The sequence below is a fragment of the Emydura macquarii genome, unplaced genomic scaffold, assembly GCF_026122565.2.
Source record: "Emydura macquarii macquarii isolate MOO-44397 ecotype Brisbane River unplaced genomic scaffold, CSIRO-AGI_Emac_v2 contig_1790, whole genome shotgun sequence".
NCBI classification, from domain to species: Eukaryota; Metazoa; Chordata; order Testudines; family Chelidae; genus Emydura; species Emydura macquarii.
In genome coordinates, this window is record NW_027131927.1 from 31,104,556 (window position 1) to 31,125,922 (window position 21,367).

At 46.2% G+C, this 21,367-nt stretch overlaps 1 long non-coding RNA gene across 1 annotated transcript in view; it reads left to right on the forward strand.

Moving 5' to 3' along the window:
* Positions 1-10,234, forward strand: part of LOC137159048 (uncharacterized) — a 38,003-nt gene extending 27,769 nt beyond the window's left edge. Inside the window, exons 2-3 of the long non-coding RNA XR_010921530.1 lie at positions 8,850-9,148; positions 9,398-10,234. This is a non-coding gene — a long non-coding RNA (uncharacterized lncRNA). The remainder of the gene's footprint in view (positions 1-8,849; positions 9,149-9,397) is intronic.
* Positions 10,235-21,367: the final 11,133 nt, after the last annotated feature.

A 21,367-nucleotide genomic window follows, 5' to 3' on the forward strand; every position in this document is an offset into this window, starting at 1 on the left:
GGGAAAACTTTCCAGCACTGGTGCATGAAGAGTATGCACACCTAGTGCAATGGATATGCGCAACACATCTTACGAGGGGTGAGTAACTCCTTTTTTTTCCCCCCTCCATGGCATACTCTGGCACCTGCCCTATGGTCCTTTCACATCACCAGAGGATATTGTATATTTTAAAAATGATTTCTTCCAGCAAATAGTGAGAATTACTCTGTAAGAATGGATATTAACTAGTTCTGATAGGCAGTCTCTGCCAGCTGGGTGTGCACCATTTTTCTACGTTCTTCTGTGAGAGGAGGATTGGGACCAGATTTATCATCAGAATAAAGTTTATTATGGCTTAATAGGAAGGGACCTATTTTCAGCTCCTGGTTTCTGGTTCTGTCTTTTTTCCGTCTTTACCTCATGTTTTTGCATTCATGCAGAATATGTTGCTAGGTTTATTTCATACAGTAAATTGAAAACGATTGCTTAGAATCAAACTGCAGTCTGTCTTTTATAATGACTATTTTTTAGGTGTTCTGCTAATCTTTCATTAAATAGTGTGACTTCAAATTTGTCCCTTCATATCTAGAGGTAACAGAGACAATAAACCTTGCCTAAAGTGGCAAATAATGAGAAAACTGATACCATTGTATCATGGAAATACCATTTCAAAGTACATCTCAAATATAATATAACAGGAAATGTAAGAAGAGCTTTGAAATGACATCTGTGATGTTCTGAAGCATAAATAACACAAAAGTAATCTCTCCTAACTACATAGCAACCACACACTGCAAGGTTTAACAAACTCAGAGTGTATCTGGTACACTTAGTATACATTTCTCATCTTGTGTTTCAAAGTTACTGCTATAGTGGGGATGCTTATTAGGTTCATGTACAGCACCTAGCACAATCAGAGCCTGATCTTTGTTGAGGCCTCTAAGTGCCATTATAAAAGAAATAAACTATGCTAATTAATAATAGTTCGTGTTCCATGTTCTAGGACAGGGGTGTCCAAACTTTTTTCACCAAGGGCCATATGCGATAAAATACACAAACAGCCGGGCCACTCACTCGAGATGAAGTACGTATTGCCTCACCTGGTTTATTTAAGTAAACTAAATCAATCAGCCTACAACACTGCTTTTCATGAATGGGATTTTTTTTTTTTAGAACAAAAAAGGTTGGCAGTTCATTCTCAAAACAGCTGCCTCTGATTGCTTCTGGATGGTGGTCCTTCTTGACAGACCTGGAGGGGGTGGGGATATAAAATAAATTATATACTATATTTCAAGCTTGTTATGCAAATAAGTTTGGATTGTCAACAGATCAACTAATATTTGTTTTAAAAATGCTATCAACATAAAATGATTACATTTATTAAGTAATAGGGCTTAATAACACATGGAACGTGTAATATATTTTGAACTCAGGGGAACACGGTTGCGCTCAGTGGGAACACTGAAGTTGCGCTTTGGCCTGCAGGATTGCTGGCAGGTCCGGAGTCAGTTTTGTGGTTGAGATGCGAAGGACGTCACAGAGATGGTCGTTGGTCATTTTGGTTCTCAATCTGCTTTTGTTCAGCGTCATCAGAGAAAATGTTTGTTCACATATGTATGTTGAGCCGAACAGACTCATCATTCTTTTTGCGTGGCGTCTCATCAGAGGAAACTTGGCTTCTTCCAAGCTCCGGTAGAAGTCAGGTAAGGAGAGAAGCTGATGTTGATTCTTCAGAGAATCATCACACTGCATTTCTATAAGTTCTAATTGCAGACTCTCTTCCACTTCTTCTGCATTTATCATGAAGGGAGTCGCGAACAGCTTGATATCGTTCTCAATGGTAGAAAAATCTTGGAAGCGCTGAGAAAATTCTGTCATGAGAGATGTGATCACAGACACATATTTCCCCTTTTTATCAGTGAGATCGGCCTTTGGAAACGCAGATCTGATTTCGGACAATGTGGGGAAGTGCGCGACATTGAAGGTGCGCAACTGTGCCTCAAACAGTCGGAGCTTCACACAGAATGCTTTCATGTGTGCGTGAAGCTGCGGTACGAGTTGGTCTTTGCCTTGTAGGTTTTTGTTGAGTGTGTTGAGGTGTTCAGTGAGATCAACTAAAAACGCCAGGTCTGCCAACCATAGAGGGTCACTCAGCTCGTGAAGAGGTCGGTCCTTTTCTTTCAAAAACTGGTCGATCTCTGATCTCAGAGAATAAAACCGCCGAAGCACGGAGCTGCGACTTAGCCAGCGCACTTCTGAATGGTAGAGCAGGTCCCCATATTCAGCATCAACGTCAGTTAAGAAAGTTTGAAATTCTCTGTGGTAGAGTGCTCGTACTTGAATTATGTTTACCGTTTTCACAACAGTGTTCATCACATCGCTAAGCTGTACTGTCTTGGCACAGAGTGCTTCTTGGTGGATGATACAGTGCATTTTAACTGCCTCACCTCCGCTCTCCTGCACCTTGGCACACACCATAGAGGCCATTCCTTTGTGCTCGCCTGTCATAGCTGGAGCTCCATCCGTTGTAACTCCACACAACTTGTCCCATTTAAGTCCTATCTTGTCAATTGCATTTGACACAGCTTCAAAAATGTCTTTACCCGTTGTTGTGGTATTTAGACTGCTAAGATCAAGCAGCTCCTCCGTAACGCAAAAGTTATTGTCAACTCCCCGCAAAAAAATTAATAACTGTGCGGTATCTGTGGCATCTGTGCTCTCATCACATGCAATGGAGTAGAAATCAAAAGCACACGTTTTGTCTGACAGTTGATGTTTTATGTTGGCTGACAAGTCTTCGATTCGCCGCACAACTGTGTTTCTTGATAGGCTAACGCTGTCGAATTCTTGACTTTTTTCTGGGCACATTATTCCTGCGACTTTAGTGAGGCACTGTTTTATGAATTCACCATCTGAAAAAGCCTTCCCATGCTGGGCAATGAGTTGAGCCACCTCATAGCTGGCTATTGTGGCATTTTCTTGAGTTTTTTTGGCACAGGAAAAATACTGTTGTTGAGCTAGCAAGATAGTTGTCATCTGCTTAACCTTCTGTTCTCGTTCCACACCAGTGTAGGACATGTAGGTCTGATGTTTGGTTTCGTAGTGTCGTCTTACATTGTACTCCTTCATCACTGCGACACTCTCATTACAAATCAAACACACACACTTCCCCTTGACTTCCATAAAGAAGTATTCATTTTCCCACCGTGTCTGAAATTTTCTACACTCACTTGCTATCTTGCGTTTCTTTGGTGTTGTCATTTTCAGTGCGCTGTGGCAAAATTTTTCTTTCCTTAATTTTGTTTTGTAGAGGAACTGCCTTGATCAACTCAGTAGCTCCACCTAGAGTTAAAACCAAGAAGTGCAATACCGCCAGGTTTCATGTGCGGGCCATATTCTGGTATATTTTTGGAATTTGCTGCGGGCCAATTAAAAATGGATCGCGGGCCGCAGTTGGCCCGCAGGCCGTAGTTTGGACACCCCTGTTCTAGGAGAACACTGTTCTGCAGTAGAATTTAAAGGAAACTAATGAAAATTCAAGCTAAGCACAGAGAGCACCTTTAAACAGTTCCATAACAACCACAAACCACAAAAACCCTACACCTACCCTGAAAAGTACGATAGGGTCCCTAACCAGGCGTTTAAAATACAGCATGTTATCCTGTCACCCACACTGTAATTCAGCTCCAGTGCAAAATTCTGTGATTTCTTATCTCCAAAAAAGGCCGGTCAAACATCCACAGCTGAATACTCCTGAACTCTGGGATATGAAATCCAGATCCAAATTCAAACTTTGCCAAAATTCAGGTCAATAGGTTTCAAACCATTATAGAGAGGTTTTTTTTTTTTAACTGTGAACTAAAATCCAGATCCAGAACAATGGCTTGGGTTTATCTCTAACACAATATTATATTACTTATATTTTTAAAAGTAAAGATCCCTGTGAGTGCAATGCAACATAGCAAGTTAAATTACCATCCTGAGTTTTCTACAAGTTAGAGGAATCTCTGTTTCAGATCAATGAGAGAACCACTAGACCAAAGCTGATTGCAGCCACTCATGCAGTAGGTCACCAAGAAACAAACTGTAAGACTGCATGGATACAAGTTCAATTCTGTAAGCTACCTACCACTCAGCAACCCTTAAAATAATTGCTATCCCTGTCTTCAGAAGGTAATTTTGGTGTTCGTTGCCTGACATAAAACCCAAATAGCCTTTTACTGTTTTCTCAGGATTTTCCCTTTTTAATGTAGCTTGATTCATCTTTAAACAATATCACCTTAAAGAAACACATTTGCATTAAACTTGTAGGTGCAGTAGGATTATTTATAAAAATAAAACTGCTCTGATTGCTAATAGAAAAACTATATATGCTGCATCTCTGCTGACTTACTAGCTGGTTGCTAAGCTTCTCTTTCTCTTTACTGTTGTAAAGCATTAATGTCACAGCAAACGTAATGGAGGGGGAAGGAAATGAGAAAAAAGGATGTCATTAGGAAATCCCCTTTTTATACTCACAAATAAAGGCAAAGCAAAAATACAATTATGGGTCCCAGTCCGGTAAAGAAAATCATGCGGCAGGAGCATAGGTATCCTCCTGCATGATTCTCTTTAGAGCAGTGGACCAGTGAATTTAACCAGGCTTATGGACTCTAATTCTAGAAGAATTCTGTCTGAGTTACGTGTGCAAAATGCTGCTCTTTTGAGGATATAGATGAGTTTGTTGTGAAGTGTTTTAGGTCACTGCAGGGTACAAGTGATTATGTAATGTCATAAACAACACCCTTGCTTTTCAGAAGATGAACATTTGTTAGTTCCGTTAGTCTCTCTGCATTTGGTTCCCCAAATAGGTTTGATTAGGCAGTAGTATTGAAGGATGCACAGTGCCTTGCAGAAGTCAGCCTTTAATCCTTACAGTCCCTCTTACACAGCTGGTCCCACAGCTAGTATAGCTTTATATTTTCTGTGGATTTCCTTATGACTTTCAAATACAATCTTATTTCAACATTTCCTTATTCATTGCCCATCGTAATAACTGCGACTTGCTTGACCTAAAGCAGAAGCTAAATATCTATGCCGGAAATACATTTTAGAAAATGTTCTCTGTCATTCCTCTTGTAGTTACAGCTAATGCTTCCCAGAATAGATATCCTAACTCAACAATATGCCTTCTGTATTATTATCACATTGACAATAAGCAATTGCCTTTTTAATATGTTCTTCCATGTATTGTTGGGAAAAATTTCAGAAAAAGAGGAACATGGGACTAAGTATCATGAGCCTGATTCTGATCTCTCACCATTTTTACAGCAGTGTAACTCCATTAACTTCAGTGAAATTACTCCCAATTTACACCAGTGTAACTGAAACCAGAATCAGACATTATACAAGAAAATGATACATTGATAAAATAGTGTGCGCCCATTCAGTGGATCATAGTTCACCAGGAAAAAATACCATGATATCTCTGAGCTCAAGAGTTTGCTATATGAATCTCTGATTCTACCTGAATTCAAGGCTTAGATAGCATGGTGAGTCGCGCTATCTAAAAATGTAAGTGAAATAGATACTGAAAAGCACATGCTGGTCTTGGTCTTGTTAGCCCTTGTACAATATGTGTGATAGTCATTGTGCCTCAGGATAAGGGTGAGCGAAGGCTAACGGTAGACAAAAGTATGAGTTAGTGCATTGAGAAGCAGTAAGTCTCAAACCACCCATATTCCTGCTCCTCTAAATGAAGTCTTCAGGGTAAAAGGTGGGCCAGGTATAGACAATCAATGGATGTGTCTGAGGAGAAATGGGATAAGTGCGATCCCCTTCATATTTAGCTATGTATTCTTTTCTAGACATTACTGGGTAGAAGTGATTGTGGCTAGTTATTTAGAGCACAGGGCAGCTCCATTCATGGTGAGGTTCTGTTGAAGCATAAAATTGGCTTTTGACTATAAAAAAAGAAAGAAAGCTAGACAGTCCTGTTGTGCAACTGATACATTGACTTTGGCTTAAAAGATATATTGACACAGTCAATCTGATCATCAAAATGTGACCAAGCAAAAACACAGTGTCAGTGACCGGGTTTTTGCTGTAACATATTTTAGTTTTCTTTAAGCATTCATTTCGGGGGGAAAAATATACTGTATTTACACATATATTATACTTGACAATTTCCTCTAACTATATTATCTGTCTTAAGGAAGCGTAAGAACATAAGAACGGCTATACTGGGTCAGACCAATGGTCCATGTAGACCAGTATCCTGTCTTCTGACAGTGACCAATGCCAGATGCTTCAGAGGGAATGAACAGATCAGGTCATCGTCAATTGATCCATCCCCTGTTGCCCATTCCCAGCTTCTGGCAAACAGAGATTAGAGACACCTCAGAGCGTGGTTTTGCTCTGAAGTGCTCTCGTTGCTTTAAAAAAAAGTGTATCCGCATACAATAATAGAAGGCCATGAGTAAATTCCACAATCCAAGTTAAAGATCCTGTCTTCTGGCCAGGTCAGTACAGCACAGAATAGGCATCAACACTAGAAGTGAGTCAAGGTAAGCACAAGAGAGGAAAATCTTGGCATTGACGACTGATGGGTGCAGCTTGTTCCTGTGGGATAGTGCAAGAGTGAGATGTTTAAAAATTAGAAGCATGTATGTGTTCAAGAGAGAATATGGAGGTGAAATGAAATGGAGTGTAGGTACTGAGAGAAAAAAAACTACTTTAACAAAGTGCTTTATTCTAAAGAACTTTATCAAAAGGGACTAGATGGCTCAGAGAATCAGAGAGTGAATATCTCATTTCCATTGATCTGAATCTATTCCAGGTGGAGTGTGAGCAAGTTACCATGTAAATGGATAGTCCTGAAATACATTTAAAGAATGGCAAAAAGATTAGTTTCAAAAATTTACATACAGTCCTGTTTCCTCTTTGTGAGACAGGAGTAAAAAGATATTTTCGGAATATTTAAATGTATATATGAACTTAAACTGTTAGGGAGATGGGTGTTAATTTAGGGACAGAGCTAAGAATCTCTGAAATACTTTAGAGAATGACTTTTGGCCATCAGTGTCATGACTTGTTGCAATTTGAAAGAAAACCCCGCTCTATTTGCTTTTTATGGGTTTCGTTAAAAGTTAATAAAAAGACAAACCTAAAATCACTTAAACATCTAGCTAAAACTAACTACTTTTACTCAATTAATGTCTACTCAATTAATTAAGGATTAAATAACACAATTATCAAATCAAAATTACATTTGGAATTGAGTTAATATATCAACAAGTTGACAATAATATGGAATGGAATCAATAATTGGTTTAATCACGAGATGAACACAATCATAAACACAATCAAGATTTAAATAATAGGCAGCTGGTTTAAAACAAACAAAAGGAAGCACTTCTTCACACAACACACAGTCAACCTATGGAACTCATTGCCAGGGCATATTGTGAAGGCCAAAACTATAACAGGTTCAAAAACAAATTAGATAAGTTCATGGAGGATAGGTCGATCGATGGCTATTAGCCACGATGGTCAGGGATGCAAAACTATGCTCTGAACATCCCTAGACTCTGACTGCCAGAAGGTGGGACTGGATGGAGGGATGGATCACTCGATGACTGCCAGTTCTGTTCATTTCCTCTGAAGCACCTGGCATTGGCCACTGTCGGAAGACAGTATACTGGGCTGGATGGACCATTGGCCTGACCCAGTATGGCTGTTCTTATGTTCTTAAATCATGAAGTTACTATAACACATGATCAACACATGCTATTCCTAGTCTGTTTCTCAGCTCAATGAAGCAGTACTTAGATTCCTTCGAAGTTGCTGTTTACTGAGTGACTTCTACAGTTCACTCTTTCCCTGACTAATCTTGTCACTGGGATACAGAGCAATCAACAGCTTCTAACTTCCCTTTTGGGCCAGATGACTTTATACAGGCACACTTTACAACCCAGGGTGACACAAAGACCTGGATCCACAGAAGTTTCTAGGCGCGTAATATTTTAGGTGCCACTGAGATCCACAAAACTCCCACTCGGCAGCTGGCTAAGCCTATAGATGCCTAACCTCACGCAGTGTCTAGGATTTTGCAGTAAAAGTTCCCTAGGCACCTGTGTTTCTGCCTCAGGGCATACACACTGCTGTCTCTGTAGGCATCGGGAAGCTGATGTGCTGGTTAAGCCCCAGAGTGATTCACGAACCAGGGGACACGGGATATATCTACTACACTACAGGGTATGCCTGGGCTGTCTCAGATTCCAGCCTAACCCTCTTCTATTTGCACACAAACTGCACTAACCCTGGGCGGGGCTGCAGGGTTGAAGCCCGAGTCAAACCCGGACCTTTCCAGTGTCGATGCAGCCCCACTTGACTTGAGTCCTGGGAGTCTACCAGAAGAATCCCACAAGCCCAAGGGCCAACTGCCTTTGTCCTCTCTATCCCTACAATCTCCAGTTGACTCCATTGAAAATGGATGCCCTCTCACCCCACCCCATGGCGTGCAGCTCAGTGAGTCATCATTAACCCTTCCATTGTCTTCTGCTCAGCAAGCTGCAGACACGCCATTGGAGTGCATTCTGTGTTTGCAGCGGAGACCGAACAGAACAAGCCTTTTGCAAATTGCGCTGCTTCATGGTCATGGGAGCACAGCCACATTGTGGTGAATCTCTGGTGTGAGGCCAGTAAAATTGAGAACTTTACCAAAAGTAGCCGGAATGGCCATGTATACTAGCAGATTGCTAAAAAGCTGGCAGCTTTGCAAGTTTTCCGGACCAGTGACCTGTACAGGGAGCATATTAAGCCACTTAAGAGTGAGTATCAGGGATCAGAACTGCACTGTGGGTAACTCAAAAACCTCACTCCTATTTTAGGAGGCGTTTGCTGGGGTGCCGGGCTCTGCGCCCAGCATGGAGCCAACCGTGCTGCATGATGATCTGGTCTATGTCCTCTGTATCCAGCATGGAGACTGATGGAAGCCAGCAATAGGCTCTGAGTGAGGAGTATGAAGTGACTCTGTTTCTAAAACTGGTCCCAGAGCAGGCAATGCGAACAGGATCAACAGCAAATTCTGGGTGCATACTTGGAAGAGCTGTTTTATGCCCCATTCCTGCCCCAAGGAACACCCTGCTGCCAGAAAACCCTGAGGAGATAGAAGCTGAGCCAAAGCCTGGTAAGTTTCTAACTCCAATTTAAAGTTTATTACTACAGTAATGGAAGGGCTTTGGCTCTAAGAACCAATGCAAAAGTTGGCTACAAGCATGTATCTGCTAATGGCGGATTGTATCCCAGTGCCTTGGCATCCCCTCACCCTCTACGTGGAGTTCAAAATGGAGACTGGGAATTGCAAACCGCAAAGAACAGCTTTAAAGAGAATTTTTACTGGAAAGTCAATAACCCGCTGTTTCTTGTCCTGTTGCAGCCCCCTCAACCTCCACTGGCAGCTGGACATCCAGAACTCGAGCCCATGCCCAATGTGCCTTCACGGACCGTTCCAAGAGGAAGCATTTCCATGGTGAAGTTATGCTCAAAGTTCTGGAGAGGGCTGACCAGCAGGTCCAGTGCCACAAGCAAAGGGAGGTAAGACCAGAGCAGCGGCATACTTAGTGGCACGAGGAAAGACTGAGGCTCACCAGAGGACAGGGTTTTAGCGAGGGAGCCAGCAACTGCAGTGCAGTTCCTGGAACAGGAATGGCAGCTAAAAGAGGAGGACAGAGCTCAACAGAGAGAACGGTTTGAGTGACTCATCTCCATCATGGCTGGAAGAGCACCAGCTCCTGCTGCTTCCTCCCACGCCAGGGCCTGATCTCCCTCAGTGCAGAAGTTGCTTGGACAGCTCTGTGCTGGGGCAGTCCATGCATTCAGTTCTCATGAGCAGCTGGACAGGGCAACTAAGCCCTATAAAGCCTTCCTTCTTGAACCCCTCTCTTGTGGCTACCTCCATCCTCCTCCCCAAGTGCCAAGCATGTGGAAAACAGAAAGAAAAGAAAGGAGAACGTGGGGCTAGGCAACATGTAGTGGTAGGGGGTTTGTGTTGGGTTTGCACTCTTTCCTGCACTTTTATTTTGGTTCTGTTTTGGAAATGTTCTTCTGTTACGTGTTTGGGGGGGTTGCAATGACTCCTGGGCCTGCCTAGCAATGGGTGACAGTTGTAGCACATTTATAAATAAAGCAAGAAAGTTTATTGCTATCATTGTATCACATTGTACAATCATGATTTGAGATAATAAATCTAACAACATGATTAGGAGCAATTATACATTACTAAGCAAACACTATTCCTCTGGGCACTTAGGTACAGCAATTCACACTTCACTAACTTCCTTATATGAACCTATACTGTGATTCACCCCTCCCCTCATTCTTTAGTCATCATGTCATGCATAAGTACATTGCATGGCAATCAAGCCCACACCCCTCCTAAGCACTGAATTCCCCACCCCCAAAATTAATTAGCTCCCTTTCCCTTAGAAGCACATTCTTACAGGTAGAATAGTTCCAGAGGGGTAGCCATGTTAGTCTGTATACAACAAAGACAATGAGAGTTCTGTGGCACTTTAAAGACTAACAAATTTAATATTTGTAGACATAAGCTTTCGAGAGATGCATCTGAAGAAGAGAGCTGATATCTCTCATAAGCTTATGTCTACAAATATTAAATTTGTTAAAGTGCCACAGAACTCTCATCATTCTTACAGGTACTATTTCCCCCTCCCCCTCTTCCACTGGGCCGTGCAAGCCCATAATGTGGAAACACAAAGCATCCCTGACTTGTGTTGCCTGGATGCAACAAGCCCCAGCTGTGCTAGATGCCCTTTCTGTACCCATTCAGTGGCCCTTCACTGTCAGAGATCCATGCAGGGGGAAGTGGCATAGAATGCTGTCTTTAGCCATGGGCATGTAGGTCAACTCTGTGCCTCAGTCTTAGTAGGCTTTAGCCACATACCCATCCTTCCAACGACAGGCGTTACATAATGACCAATTAGAACACACCAGATGTTACAATAATTTGTATTTTATTTTCTTAAAGTACTTCAGATATTGTATTATTAGTACTACATGATAAAGAGGCTGGGTAATCAGGAGTACATTTATCTCTCTGGTAACCTTTTATTTTATTTTATTTTATTTTATTTTTTTCCATTTTGCTTGGAGCAAGAAAAACAGTTTCATTGGCTGGCTGTAATCATAAGAAACTGATAGCTGGCTCGCTCGGTGCTGCATTTTCGTATTAGGTATTGTGAAAATGTTGTGAATTGTTCTCTCAGCTGGAGGTAATTATTTTGTACACAGGGTCTTGTTTTGCAAACACTACAGCGCATAGTGCTTGCCGCCATGAGCAGTCCCAAGGAGTTCAGGAAGAAGCATTACATCTGGTAGCATTTACAAGATAAGCCAATCAATAACAATGCTGCCTCTGAGGTCATACTCTCTAAAAACTCCTTACCCTGAACATCCTGTTTAAACAGGATTTTGCAAAAGTAAACAACCCAGCTCTTCCAAAAGCACCCACCCGCTCACAAAAGCCTCCTGATTCTTACTCATTATTTGGCTCCAACTGACAACTATTTCTCCATCTGGAGAAGTCTTCTCAAGGGACTTTTTCCCAGTCATAGGCTTCCACAGACAGATACACTATTATTATTTATTTGTATAACTATGGTGTGTAGGACCCCTCATCATGGGCCAGGACCCTATTGTGCTGGGTGCTATGCAAACACAGAACAATAACGGTTCCTGTCCTGAAGTTTAGGATGGAGGAAGGGGTATAACACACAAGCAGAGTGAACAATGTGATGGTAGCAAACATCATGTGTGTGCAGCGGGTTTAGTTAGTGAGGGATACGCTGCAGTGAAGGGAGAGGGGACATTGAAGGGAAGGAGGGAAGATGGTAAGCGGAGTGATGCTGACGTGAAGAGCCTGTGAGGGAGAGGAAGGGTTCAAGAAACAGCCAGTCAGCACAGGGCAGAAAAAGCCCAGTCAAAACTGTAGCAAGGTTTCCAAAGGTCCCTGCTTTAGCTGCTTCTGCCCTCATATGCCATATTTGTTAGCAGTTTTTTCCCTGCAATGTTGCAGACTGTTACGGGCTTGTAGGATTCTATAGCTCAAAAGCAGGAGACAAGGGAGAGCAAGAAACTTGAGATTCAGCATATTAAAAGTAAGGTGTAGAAATAGGTTAACCATGCTAATCGTCTGGACATCAAGTTGGAATGGGGTTTTAGCAATTTAAGTGTGAAAGTGAAAGAGAACTGCCCTTGAACAAAATAACTGAGCAGAAGATTTCCATCACAGTATGCACTGGTGGCAAATCAAGGCACCCTGTCCATGACCTTCAGGAGAGCGACTGAAATCTGGCCAGCATTCAGACTGATTAATAGGGTCAAGGCAGTTACGAATCATCATCTGTGCAGCATTGCCAACACTAATCTGCCAAAATCATGACTCAGACTAAAAATATGATTGGCTTAAAAACCATGATACCACAGAAATAAATCACACTGTTTCTCACTTGTTTTATGATTTGTGAGACTTTGGAGTAAAGTTATGTGTCCCTCACTTGTATGTGAACATTTTGGGGTTGAAAATTCAACCTTACATGACTGCTAGGCACACAAGAAGGTATCTATTATCCATTTCCTACTGCCCAGGAAAGGGAATTCAATCCCTCTCCATTCTCCTCCCTCCTTATTACTATTCTGTCTCTCAGCCCATCCTTCCAGCACCAACCATGTCCCTCCTTGCCCACTCAGGGTGGGATTCACAAGAGGCACCCGAAGTGCCAGTTGAGTCCAATATTTAGATACCACTGGCTTTCACAAAACCCTGTAGGCATCTAAGTTTCCATCATTAAAATCCCTGAGGCAACTAAATTTTTCAGCTGTGCATGCGCACAGCTGCTTAAATTCTGATGCTGCCTGGCACCTCAGGGCCTAACTCATGTCTAAGCCCCAGTGGAGTTTGCAAATTAGTTATTTCCCTGCTTGTCTTCCCTTTGAGGCCCAATCTGGTAGTCGTGGTCTGAGCATGCCTGGACTTGGACAAAAGAAGACAACAGTGGTGAGAGAGACAAGGGGGGGCGGCGGGAGTGAGATATCTTTTGTTGGACTGACTTCTGTTGGGGAAAGAGACAAGCTTTCGAGCTACACAGAGCAGTTCTTCAGGGCTGGGAAAATACTTAGAATATGTCTACACAAAGATAAAAGACCTGCAGCGCGGCTGGCCCAGGTCAGCTGACTCAGGGTATGTCTACACTGACGGCAGCAAATTCACCACCGTCAGATTGATTTACCCTGATCGATTGAGCTGAAGTGAAGACCTGCTCAATCGATCCAGAATTCGATTTAATAAAACCACCTCTGGAAAAAGAGTACCGCTCCATCGACAGGTATGCATTTCCCGTCAGCGCAGCGTAGTGGAGGCGGCGCGCAGAATGGACTTTAGGAAGTCAACGTAAGATACGCAAGCTACTTTATGTAGGTGTGGATACCAGGCCTCACCGAACTTGCCAGAATAGCTGTGTAGATGCCTCAGGGTTGGGCTAAGAATAGCTGGGACCATCTGCCTTTGCAGGGTCCTAGAGCCCTGGTTCCAGCCTGAGCCCGAATGTCTACAGCTCAATTAAATAGCCCCTTAGCCTGAACTCCAGTCAGCTGACATAGGCCAGGTCAGCTGTGGGTTTTTAATTGTAGTATGGACATATCCTGAGAGATCTACCTTAGACTACCCCATAGGCTACTGGTGAGGGCACTCTTCTAGGACTGGGGAGACCCCAGTGCAAATCCCTGTTCTATATCAGGTAGAGGGGTGATTTGAACCACATCCTGGGTGAGTGCTATAACCACTATGCTAAAAGGCAGTCCTATGTGTTTCATAAAAAGCATGAGCCTGGTGCAGGCTCCTGACTGCATGAGAGGATTCATGGCTGTGAATCCCCAGTGGAGCTAGGCACCTAAATCCTTTTGAAGGGCAGGAGCTCTAGGTCACACCCCTCTTCTCGGCTTTTCGTATTGGCTAGCTTAGATGTCTCGGCATGCTGGCTTTTGTGAATCCCTTTCTTAGGCGCCTAACTCACCCCATGCACAGTCGAGGGAGCCTAGGTGCCTAACTCAGGGTTGTGATTTCCACTAGACAGCAGGGAGGCTAAACATTAAGGGCTGCAATGCCCCGTGTTGCAGTGCCAAGGTCCCCCTTGCAAATCTCTCCCCCCTACACAGTCTCCCTGCAAGTTCCCTCATCATCTGTCCCCACCCATTTCCTATATGTACCTGACGCCTTATTTTCCCTCTGCTTCCCCCGCTAGACTCCAGTTGATCATACTGAGTGCTCCCATGGATGTCAGTAGGCTTTGACTCTCCTTTTCTACTACAAGCAGTAATTGACAACAAACATAAAAACAGGGAAAGCAGTCAGGGGCAGTGTGAGTGATCACAAGGGGGTGTAAATCCAGCTATCGTTCTGATAGCTGCTTGAAGGGGGTGGAGTGAAGGGGGTAGCGAGACAAGCCAGGACTTTGGTAGGCATGTGTGGGTGGTGCCTATGGAGGGCATGATTAGCAGGTCTGTATTGGCTGCAGGGGGAGGGGGGAATGAGCACTTATAATTTCAGTCTAGTGTGATTAGTGACTTGAGCAGCTCTGTTTGCTCCTCCATGGCTTTTATCATGCACTCATGACATTAGAAAATTACAGCCCCTGCCCCCCAACAGGTATATTAAAAGAACATGATTAAGGTAGCAAAGTTGAATACTCAAATTAGGAAATGTCAGAATTTAGGTTGTCTCTCCAACTGTAATTCAGCCCCCCCCCTTGTGCAGATGCATTCTGATAGTCTGTAATTACATGATTACTATTTTTTTCCAGAGGATGCTGGGCCATTGAGTGCACAGGGGGGAGATGCACTGGGGATTAATCAGGGTTGTGCAGTGAAGGAGACTGTTGTCTATAGCAGTGTTTCTCAACCTTTTAAGTAGCAAGTACCCCCTAACTTCTGAAAATTTTAATAAGTACCCCAACATTCATTTTTCCACTCTGGGAGCTGGGATTGGGCGGGAAGCGGGCGGCTGGCACATGCCTCCCTTCACTGGTTTTTTTGCCACGTACCCCCAGGGGTATGCGTACCACAGGCTGAGAAATTATGGTCTATAGGACCCTTGGCAACCCAACCTGGTGAAAGCCAGAGTGACTGGAGTATTGCTGGTAGGCTGCAGTGATACACAGACGCTCAGCATGAGACCTGCATGCTGTTTGGGAGGGGCCTGGGTTGGGAGCTGCAGCAGCAAAGCATTGTGAGGCACCCAAGGTTGCCGGGCAGGAAGTGACCCAACCTCTCACTAGGCTGGGTTGCACTCCAGAAGATAAGCAATAAAAGTTCTGAAACGATTGGAAAGTGATAATCAATCTGGCCGGGAGAGCTCATGTTTGGAGAGACAGTGCAATGGCAGTGCAATCCCATTCTCTCCAGCAGCAGAGTTACTGATGAGTCCAAGGGAAGAGGAGAGAAGTCTATCTGGGCCATAAAGGTTTGGAAAAACTTTGAGATCAGTCCAAGGTGTCACTAAGCACTGACAAACTGGAACTGCTTTCAGCCTGGGAAACACACTCTCTACCAGGGATTGCACAACAGTGCTCCGGGTTTTTAACCTCATCACGTAGTGTGTGCGTATGTTTGTGTACAGGGGTGGGGCAGGCTAGCGTGATCTCCTTGGCTTCCTAAACCTTGATGATGCAAAGACTCTCCTTTTATCTTCTTTATTGCAGGTCCATCCTCTTTTCTTTTTCCTGATTGCATGGAGGTAGATTGTTTATTTTACCATTGTAGGCCCTGCTCCTGCAAACACATGCATGCTCAGGTTCCCCCTATACTCCAAGAGGGCTACTTACCCCAGTCAAGTTACACACATTAAGTGTTTTCAGGATCAGGGACTCCCTGTGTATTTTTATAACAAGATGTTTTGGAGTAGAACAGCTCTGCTGACAGAGCAATTCTTTTTGCATAACACATTTTCAATTTAAAAGTTATTGATGCAGACTATTTGGGGCCCAATTCAAAGTCAATGGGAGACTTTCTATTGGCTTCAGGGGACTTTGGCTCTGGTCCTGCCTTTGTACATTCTGTTCCTCCCATCCTAGCTGTCTTTGTTCTCTGTTGGCCTGCTTTGTTACGCTGCAGAGCTGCCTTCCTACTGAAGCTGCTCAGACTAAATTCACTTTGAGGTACTGTGCTGCTGGCAGCAACCAGCACTTTAATAATACACATCATTATGCACCCGTCACTGTTCAGTCACCTAGACTGCATAGGATTTCATGGTAAATTGCAAAACAACAAGAGTTCTGTGGCACCTTAAAGACTAACAAATTTATTTGGGCATAAGCTTTCATGGGCAGAAACCCACTTCGTCAGATGCATGGTGAATTGGTGACTTTGCAGGTCACACTCTTTTTGCTTTCCAGCGGGACATTTTCATGTAGTTAGGCATGCTTGTAATGGCAGTAAGGAAATGAACAACGGGTTGCTAGTGAATGCCAGTCATTGCAGTTAGACTGCAAAAAATCTCATTAATATTTATCTTTCAAAACAAAAAAGTTTCTCTGGATGAACAAAAATCAAAGTGGCAAAGTTCATGGCATGATCTCACTGGGGTAACGCCACCCATGAGTTTGGCCCACTGAGCCTATTATTTACAGTTTTTTTTAAGAAAGAAAACTGAAGGGTTGTTTAGAACTGCAAAACTGCAAAACGTTCTAAACAGGGGAGCACTGTGCTAATCCAGTTCTTCAAGACAGTCTGAAGTTCACCTGCTCGCAGCAATCCTTCAGTAGAGGGATGCTGTTACAGCTCCTCAGCCACCCCGCCCCTCAGCCCCTGCCAGTGAGACACAACACCTAGGGAAAGTGATTTAGTTGGGGTTGGACTAGATGACCTTCTGAGATCCCTTCCAATCCTAATCCTCTGTGAAAGGGAGGGTGAGACAGAATGCCTAGTGGAATGACCTCGGGGGGTTGTTGAACTTGACAGCTGACAAAGTAGAGCAGAGAACACAAAGGTGGCTTAAAAACAACCTTGCCCACCCCTCTGGAGTGGCATTGGCAGAGCTGGACCCAGAGATTCAAAGCAGGAAATAAGCTACCAGTGCAGATTTTGGTGAGGGGCAGGTGACTAACTGATTCCAGGGGTTATTAAAGCACCTGAAAATTCTAGGGGTTTTTTTTTTTTGAAGACCATTGCTAAGCTAAGTGACAGGAGCACTGTATAGAATTCCTCTTTAAAGAAAGGAAAAAATGAGATTCTTTCAGAAGGGGGGAAAAAAAGGGAATAAACCCTTTCCATAAAAGGAGAGGGGGAATTAAATAAAAAAAAAAAAAGAAAGACAAATAGAAAAAAAAAAAGGAAGAGGAGGAAGAGAGCAAAAGGCTAGGCCATTTGGTGGCATGGAAATGGTGACCCTACAAAACAGCATTCAAGCCTGAAACGCCATGCCAACCCCTGCCCAGCTGTGACACCCATAGAGCCAGTCACTGATAACAAAATTGCCTAACTATTCCTGCCCAGCTATGCCTGCTTGCAATCAATTCTTTGCTCCCAGGCTCATCTTCCAGGTGCAGTCTGGCCCCCCTTAACCTTTCAGTGCTGGTGGTAAGTGTTCAACAGACCAAGCCGGTCCCTGCAGGATAGGCTAAGCACGCCGCAGTGGGTGCATGCCTAGTGTTTCTTCTTCGCGAGGGGGAGAGAGAGCCCTGCAAGGCAATGCAGCCGGTGGAGTCAGGGACCTGACGTGCTGCCACCATAGGCAAGAATTCCTCATGCTAAGAGCAGCTGAGGGCAAGGTGCTCCTGACTGGGGAATGTCACAGTGTGTTCCTCCATGCGCCTGTCTCTGGGGAAGCAGAATGAGCCGAGGTAGCTGTGGGTAACAATTGATTTACAAAGCACCCGCGCACACACGTCTTCTGTGCAACACTCCAGGGCCACCTCTGCTGTCCCCTTCTGCACTGCGGGCTGGGCGGCAGGCGAAGGCAGGTTTCTGGGTTCTCTCGTCCAACAGGCTCTTGGTGCACACCCAGCACAGCCATGGTGTGACTGCAACAAAAACTGGACAGCTGTGTGGGTGGGAGTTGCTGGGCTAAGCCCACTCTCTGCCCGCTGCTGGTGTCTGCTTCCCTGCCTCTTGTTTCAGCGTCTCCGGGCTCCTCCCCCTTTGCCGCGTGTGCAGCCAGTGCAGCGCCCAGCCCCAGCGTAATGAGAAACTTCCACAAACAGGCGCGGCCCTGCTCGCTGCACTCTGCTCTCGCGGAGCCCGGACGCGCGCAGAGCAACTGCCGGGCCTGGGGCAGGTGGTCGCCTGCAGCGTCTTCCCGCTCGGCCGCAGCTTGGGCGCATGCGCATTTGGGGGCGCGCGTCATTGGCTGGGCGTGACATAAAGCTGGAAGTGGCTCCCGCGCAGGGAGTGGTGGTTGCTGTAGCATCCAGAGCAGGGAAGAGGAAGGAGCGGCGTCAACTCAGCAGGACAGGCTGGGACCCAGGCATCGCATCGGGACAGGTACTGCGAGCGCGAGCCGCGTGTGTGTGCGTGCATGCACGTGTGCGCGCGCAGGCAGCGCTCAGGCTAGGAACCTCTCTAGGGTGGTCTGGGCACCCGGGTGGCCACGAGAAAAACAGGGTTACTTATCAGTAACTGTTGTTCTCCGAGATGTGTTGCTCATATCCATCCGATTATAGGTATGTGCATGCCAGTGTGCACGGTTCCCGGAACTTTTTTCCCCTTAGCAGACCCTGTAGGGCCGGCTCTGGTGCCCCATGGAGTGCCCTGCGCATGCTGCAGCACATGAGGCACTGCTGGCCCCACACCCCCTCAGTCCCTTCTTTCTGCCGACTCCGACAGTGGGGACGGGGGGTGGGTTTGGAATGCACATGAGCAACACATCTCGAAGAACAACAGTTACTGGTAAGTAACCTTGTTTTCTATCTTCGAGTGATTGCTCATGTCCATTCCAATATAGGTGATTAAATAGCCATACCTTGGAGGTGGGTAGGAGTTACCGGTGAGCTGCCCTCAGCACCGCTCTGCCGAATCCTACGTCCTCTCTCGCCTGCTGGACAATGGTGTAGTGGGACATGAAGGTGTGGACCGATGACCAGGTGGAGGCTTTGCGGATGTCCTGCAGGGGCACCCTCTCCAGGAAGGCCGCGGATGAGGCCTGGGCTCTGGTTGAGTGCGCTGTGACGACACCTGGGAGTGGCACAGTCGCCTGTTCATAGCAGCACTTGATGCAAGGTGTGATTCACGCGGAGATGTGCTGGGTGGAGACCAGTGATCCTTTCATCCGGTCCCCCCACACGGCGAGGAGCTGCGCCGAGTTTCGGAACGGCCGCGTCTTCGATGTAACAGGCCAGGGCTCATCTTGCGACTAGCGAATGCCATCTCCGCTCCTCCCCCAGACCGTGCGGTTTGGGAAAAAACACAGGGAGAGATTTATCATGGTTACGCGAAATTGGAAAACCAACCCAGGCTGGGAGGCTGGGCGCAGCCTCCACTGCAGCTTATCCTTACAGAATAGTGTATAAGGGAGCTCCGAAGTCAAGGCCCTACTATCAGAGATCCCCCAAGCTGAGGTAATGGCCACCCAGAAGGTTACCCTCCACGAAGCGCGGCAGAGGGCATGAAGCCATGGGTTCCAAGGGGGAGAGTCCTATGAACCTCAAGAGGACCAGGCTGATATCCCAGGGAGGCACAGGGTTGCGGACCTGAGGATACCGCCTCTCCACCCCCTTGAGTACCCTGACTGATATGGGATGGGAGAATAAAATAGCTGCCAAGTGGATCATCAACTAGGCCAGCACCAGACCCCGGAATACTCCAGGGTCTCCAGCGGAGGCAAGAGGCTGGCGGAATGCCCCGGGACTCCGCCCAAGGGGTAAACCATGTCCACTTAGCCTGATACACGACCTGTGTAGAAGGGTCCCTGCTGACTAGCAGGACTTGTTGGACCTGCACCGAGCAGGTGCCCTCTACCTCCGTCAGCCACAGAGCCTCCAGGCTGTGAGCTGCAGGGAATCCAGGTCTGGGTGCAACAGGCAACCATGGGCCTGGGAGAGACGGTCGTGCCGCCTCGGGAGCCCCATGGGCGGGGCGAACGGAAGGTCCAGCAGCATGCTGAGCCAGCACTGGTTCGGTCAGGCCTGAGCAGTGAATATGACATCTGCCCTGTCTCTGTTTATGTACAGTAGGACCTTAGGCAGGAGTGGAATGGGCGGGAATGCGTACCTGAGGGTCCCCGTCCCGTTACTGAGAGACGTATCTGAGACTGAGGTAATCTCATGACCCCGGCGCAAGCCTGCACCTTCCAAACTGACCCGAACAGATCCAGTTGGGGGACGCCCTACTTTCGGAGGATCGCAGTGACTACCTCTTGGTGCAGCGACCTGTCGTGGTGGGGTAGAAATGACCTGTTGAGGCGATCGGCAGTCCAGCAGAGTCGTGCCTCACGGCAAAGCCCCACAGATGGGTAGTTTCCTCGCAGAGAGGCAGGGAGGACGCCCCCCCCACCTCTTCATGTAAAATGGCTGCGGTGTTGTCCGGCAGTGCCTGCACCATTCTGCCCGTCAGGGATCGGAGGAACAGCCTGCACACTAGGCGAATGGCTCTCAGCTCCCCCACGGTGACCTGCAAGCACTTTTCCTCCACCGACCAGAGCCCCCGACTGCTCAGGTTGGCACCGATGTGGGCTCCCATCCCACATACGAGCCGTCGGAGCTTAAGGTGACCGATGGGATCAGTTCCATGAAAGGAACGCCCTTCCCTACTGCCCTGGGGAATGTCCACCAGTCTAGGGAGGCTAGGGCGGGCGGGGAACTGGACCACACAGTTCAGTGGGTGTTTGCTCGGCACATATACCGAGGCCAACCATGCCTGAAGCGGCCTGTGCCTCAGGCGAGCTAGCCTCACTATGTATGTGCAGGCCGCCATGTGGCCTAACAGCAGTAGGCAGTGCCTGGCTGTTGTCGTGGGGTATGGGTGCAGCTGGGAGATGATAGAGACCATCACCTGAAAACATGGCTGAAGCAGGAAGGTTCTGGCCTGGGGAGTGTCCAGGGTGGCCCCAAGGAACTCTATGCATTTCACTGGGATCAGTGGACATCTGTTCGTTTATGAGCAGACCCAGCCTGCTGCACGTGGAGCAGCGTGAATCGCGCTGACCTGCACTGGGAACCAGGACCTACCCCCTATCAGCCAATCGTCCAGGTAGGGAAAGATTTGCACAGCCTTTCGCCTCAGGTGGGCCGCCATTACTGCCACGCATGTGGTGAACACCCTTGGAGATGAAGATAGGCCAAGGGGCAGGCTGTAAATTGGTAGTGGGAGCCAGCCACTGTTGGCTCCAGAGGATGGATCCATG